The following is a 6,325-nucleotide window of genomic DNA, read 5'->3' as shown; positions in this document are numbered from 1 at the left end:
GCAGTACCCACGAGCCAGGTCAAGAGTCGAGAGGAACTTTGCTTGGCTTAGGGCTGACAATGACTTCTCAATCCACGGAAGGGGGTAGGCATCCCGGACGGTCTGAGCATTCAGCTTCCAATAATCCATGCAGAACAGGAGACTCCCATCTTTCTTCCGCACCAAGACTACCGAAGAAGCCCACAGACTTTGACTTTCCTGGATCACCCGGTTCTCCAACATGCTGGCCACCATATCTTTCACCTCCTGGTACAACTTAGGTGGGATCTGCCAGTAACGTTCCCTGATTGGTGCACTATCGCCGGTTGGGATTTCGTGTTCAATGGCAGTAGCACACCCACAGTCCTCGTCATGTCTCGAGAAGGCCTCCTGAAATTCCCAAAGGGTGTCTTCCAGCAGATTTTGTTCCCCTGGGGTAAGGGTTCTGCAGTCCACCCCCATCCGGGCCATGATCACTCGACCGTTCCACTCCGCTGTTGGCGTTTCCCTTGAATGGATCTCCACAGCATAGGTCCAGGCTGATCTCCTATCAGGCTGTAGCGTGAAGCCCCTTCATCGAGCGATACCCCCTTCAGACACATAAACTTTGGCCAGCAGGGTGTTTCCGGGGATTTCTAACTCGCAGTCCTGAACATTTCAGCAGCGTACAGGCATACATCCATCCTTCACAATGGCGAGGGCCCTGGCTACCAGTGGGCGAGTCTACGTTTCTTCTTGATAAGCGGGCTCAATCAGGACCACCAGTTCACTCAATCGTCATCCAGCCCCCGCCGGCAGCATCAATACTCGCTCTTTTCGAGGTGGGATCTTCCACGGAGTCCTCCATGGCACCCTCACGACTCCAATGGCCCGACCGGACAGGTTACTCTTTTGCAGGCTACAACTCCTCACCATCTGTTGTAAGACCTTCTGGGTAGGCCGCTGTGTGGTGGCCCGTTGCCAATACAGTACTTTGGCCCTTCCTTGGCATAGAGTTGATGGTCTCGGTCTCTCAGTACATTCATGCCCAGGGTCACGTCCATTCGTTTCCGGGACGAATGGTCCACCAGCACGATCCCTTTCTTGCCGATGCCTTGCCCAAACAGTCATACCCGCATCCAGACTATCCCTCGAACATCCATCTCTCTGTTATCGGCAGCCATCAGCCTGATGACGCTCCCATCTTCGGGCTCCATCATTTGCCGGAAGTGCCTCTCGAAGAACTCCAGAGGCATAAGGGTGCACTCTGTATCGACGAGGCAGCAGACCTTCCGGCCTTCCAACTCAGCTTCTAATACGGGCTGCTGGCATACAGATCATGTTCTTCACGCAGAGGGCTTAACTTCTAGTGCACCGCTGCAGGACGCCCAGCTACTGCAGCGGTTGGAAGGTTAACGTTGGCTCACACGCTACCTGTTCTGCATACTCTCCGGCCATATGGCCGTACTTTCGGCAAGCCCAACAGAGGGGCCCTCTTCTGACTGGTCCCCTCACCTGGGTTGTTCTGGGTGGAGTGGCACGAGGTGCGGGGACCGTTTCCAGAGGCCGGGACGGCTCTGCCTTCATCTGGGACACTTCCAGACGAAGCTCTTTCAATTCCGCCCACAGGGCCTGGACCACATCCTTTAAGGACTCAGATTCTGAGTCCTATTCACTACTCTCTCTACGGTGGCTAAGTAGACATTGTAGAATGTCATGTCGGCCATTGTTTGGGTCATCTCTGTCTTGTAAGAATTTATTGGAGAGCCCAACTATGAACTGATCTCGTAGTAGCCGACTCCTGTCCTAACACCTGGGTTGTTCTGGGTGGAGTGGCACGAGGTGCGGGGACCGTTTCCAGAGGCCGGGATGGCTCTGCCTTCATCTGGGACACTTTCAGACAAAGCTCTTTCAATTCCGCCCACAGGGCCTGGACCACATCCTTTAAGGACTCAGATTGTGAGTGCTATTCACTACTCTCTCTACGGTGGCTAAGTAGACGTTGTAGAATGTCATGTCGGCCATTGTTTGGGTCATCTCTGTCTTGTAAGAATTTATTGGAGAGCCCCACTATGAACTGATCTCATAGTAGCAGACTCCTGCCCATGTCCTCAGGGTCTCGTCGTTGTATCTCATTCAGCGTCTCCTGTAGAGCATTGGAATATTGCATCAGGGTCTCGCCCTCTCGCTGGGGTCGGTTAAAGAAGTGACTCCGTAACTGTACCACTTTGGCATGCCCCCCTTGGGCTCTCTCTAGCAGGGAGAATATCTTCTCTAGGGTATCTCTCTCGGAGTCAGGCCTTACCATCACTGTCCACCTGACGTCACCCTCTGGGGCTCCCAACGCAACCTCTGCCCGCAATTCGGGGATCAGGTTACACATTTTAACCACACTTCGCACCCTTGCAGTCCAGTCCTGTAATATCATGTTTCTACCGTCATACTTTGGCAGATGACGCAGCAGTGCCCCTACGGGAATGTATCCTACTGGGGTGGCCATGTTGTTGGGGGCAACAGACCAGAAAAGCGACACAAAATCCAGCTTTTAGTAACCAATAAGACTTTACTAAACATTGACAACCAACATAACAATGTAGGAACACACAAGGTAATATTTCCCCACCCTTGACTCCTGTCCTAATCCGGCTAGCAGACCCTAACTCGGTGGCGTGCAAAGCAGAGCCTGAAAAGTCAATACTGTGCCGTGGAATAGAACAACCCTCACCGATGGCGCCCACAGCAGAGCTTGAAAAGTCGATACTGTGCCGCAAACAATCCTGGGCAGCCTGCCGAATGCAGATCCTACCTATCTAACTAATGGCAGGTACAAGCTCAGTCTCAGATTTTTCAGGTACCACTAAAACAGTGCGATGAACACAACAAAACCCGGGTTCACTGACCTGATACCACCCACTGGGCCCGGACCAACACATTCACCCCCAGTCTTGCCAGAATCTCACCCTTGATTTTATGGTAGTCGGCCACTTGATCGTCTGGCAAGTCAAAATACCCCCGCTGGGAATCGGATGCCAGGAACGGAGTGACGACCTCAGCCCACTGGTCACGGTGTAGCTTTTCCCTGATGGCCACTTTCTCGTACATCGCCAGGTAGGTTTCGATGTCGTCTACGGGGGTCATCTTAGGATTCCTTTCCGGGCATCTGCTTTCCGGGCATCTGCTTTCTGGGCATCTGCAAAGCCATCATGTGTTGTAGCAGCAACTGGTTAGTCTCCTGCTGCTGCTTATTAGCCTCGCGTTGCTGCAGGTTTGTCTCTCGCTGCTGCAGATTAGCCTCCTCCATGAGGGCCTTCACAACAGCCTCCATTTTGTCATGGGGCACTGGTTGTAATACAGCTGGTTTAATGTACAACATACTACCGTGCCTGAAAAATGCAGAAACCCCGGCATTCACACCAGCCTCACTGCTCATATCCGCATCCTCCACCAATTGTGGGGCTTCGCTCTGGTAGTCAGGATTAGTGGACGCAGTATAGAGGCAACAACAAGTTATTTGGATCAAACAGTTCAGTGTTTTATTCACACTTTAGGCAAGTGACAAAACAAGCAGTCATAATCAAACAAAAAGTCACCTTGCGGTGTAGGTGATTATTCACACCATGTGGCAATTCTGCCTCAAAGAGTCCTTCACCATAGCAGCACCAACCAGTATTCACGCCAAACAGGTAGCAAGCCTTCATCCAGACACAAGGCTTTCAGAGACCTGGCTTCTGAGCCCAGCTTCCAATTTAAGGACAGCCAGGTGCTGCCAAAACCTGGACCGGCACTTAAAATCCGGTCCAGTATTTAAACTCACCTGGCTGTAAATCAGCCCGGCAGCACATGCTGGGAGGAAAATATCTGTTTTCTCAGACAAAACCTCTCACTGTGTCACACTATGTACATAGGTTCCACTTCTAGCTTGGCTTACAAAGACTGACCAGATAAACATGGTCTTAAACTGTCTTCTTTGTATGACTACCACTGATGTGCCCACAAAACTAAAAATCATTAAGATTAATGCCTTGGCGACCCTTGGCGTCCTAGTACATCATGACTGCCAGTGCCTTGATGACCTTTGAGGTACTAGTACATCAAGATGATTGGGCGGGCACTGGAGCAGTATGCACACGATCAATGCAGGTGCCCTGCTAACAGTGACTGACAACCGGGACCCTGCTTTATCCACTTGCATCACTGTAAACGGTGATGTCGGAGGATTAACCCCAGGGGGTTTGCGGCTCCCTCCCCATCACCATCGGGTCCCCGTGCTGCAGCGATGGGGACCCAATGGCTGGAAAGACAGCCCAATCCCTTAAATAGGCATCGGCGCTTGCCTTCTATAAGAACCTATAAGATTCAGCCTTATTAGACTGGGACTCCTAGGCAACTTTCAGCGTAATGCTGACAGACAGTGCTTTACAATACAAAATGTCCCACAGTGGGACAAAAATAAAAAGTTTCAAAAAAGTTTCAAAAAAAGTGTTTTTCATAATAAAAAAATAAAGTTTCAGGTAAAAAAAATTAAATAAAAATGCCCCCTTCCCATAAAGTTGTTAAATATAGAAAAAAAAAGAAAAGCAGGCATATTAGGTATTGTAGCATCTGTAACCCATGACTCTATAAAAATAACACATAATCCACCCCGTCAGGTGAACGTCATAAAAAAAAATTCAACTGAGCCAAGAAAGTCATTTTTTGTCACCTTTAATCACGCAATTTGATCGTTTGGTATTTCAATAGGTCGTATGTAGCCCAAAATAGTACCAATCAAACCATCACCTCATCCCTACATAAGACAATCACCCGGAAAAAAAAATTGCTTTCAGAAAATGGAGAAATAAAAACATTAGAGTTTTTTTTTCCTAAAATACTTTTTGGGTGTAAAACTGAAATTAATTTTTAAAGGACATGATATTAGGTATCGCCACATCCATAACAACCTGCTTTATAAAAGTATCACATGATCTACCTCCTAAGGTGAATAAAATAAAAACTGTGCCAAAACAACCAATTTTGGTCACCCTGCCCCATAACGGTACCAATAAAAACGTCAACTCTTCACACAAAAAACGAGCCCCAAACGATCGGCAGAAAAATTAAAAAAATTACAACTTTCAGAAAATGGAGACACAAAAACATGATGTTTTTTCAAAAATGCTTTATTATGTAAAATTGAAACAAAAAAATAAAAATAAAAGTAGACTGGTCTACCTGGCTTGCAAAGTCTACGATACTTTGTCCATCCCTGCATAAGTGTACTGTAACGTCTAATACTTTGATGCTCTGCATTTATATAACAAGAATAATATATCTGTATTTCCATGATGTATAGTAGCCATCTCAACAAGTATAAAGTCAACCAATGTTCTTATTCACGTGTGCACTACACAGCAATGGATTGTTATCTTTTACATCTGGTGCATGGTTAGTTTGCAGTTGCCTACCTTTTTATGACTGGTGTTTTTGTGTCTTTGTTATTAATTAGCACTTACAAAGTGGCTCTAACATTTAAAGAAATAGCACGTTCTTAATGCCCCTTTCACACGAGCGAGTTTTCTGCGTGGGTGCAATGCGTGATGCGAACGCATGGCACCCGCACTGAATCCTGACCCATTCATTTAAATGGGTCTGTGTACATGAGCATTGTTTTTCACACATCACTTGTGCGTTGCGTGAAAATCGCAGCATGTTCTATAGTCTGCATTTTTCACGAAGTGAATGGGGCTGCGTGAAAAACGCATTGCATCCGCAAGCAAGTGCTGATGCAGTGCGTTTTTCACTGATGGTTGCTAAGAGATGTTGTTTGTAAACTTCCAGTTTTTTATCACGCGCGTGAAAAACGCATCAAAACGCATTGTACCCGCGTGGAAAAAACTGAACAACTGAATGCAATCGCAGACAAAACTGACTGAACTTTCTTGCAAAATGGTGACAGTTTCACTGAACGCACCCTGAATGCATCCAGACCTAATCAGTCACGCTAGTATGCAAGAGGCCTTAACTGAACTGTTGAGTGTGACAGCTGCACATTTTTCTTGAATATAAATGAGGGGTTGTCACAGCCTTGACCCTATTAGATGCTATATATTAGATGTCAGCACATGATAGTTCAAATGGGGAAGAATAACATTAATCAAGTGCAAAGTATATTCATGATGGCCTTCAGGACTCAGTTTGTAGGGATTGAGGTACTATAGTAGGACATTTTTCACAGTCCACGAAAGTGATTATCACCTTAAAGGCGTTGGTTTTTAAATCATCCCCCAACCACTCTCACTGGGATTTCTGTACTAAGTGGGCTTCCGAATAAGTGGAATTTAAAGAACCGGAGTTTAAGACTAGGAGCAAGAAACTAAGGTTTGATAGA

The sequence above is a fragment of the Bufo bufo genome, chromosome 5 (assembly GCF_905171765.1).
Source record: "Bufo bufo chromosome 5, aBufBuf1.1, whole genome shotgun sequence".
NCBI lineage: Eukaryota > Metazoa > Chordata > Amphibia > Anura > Bufonidae > Bufo > Bufo bufo.
Note: the sequence above shows the minus strand (reverse complement) of the source record.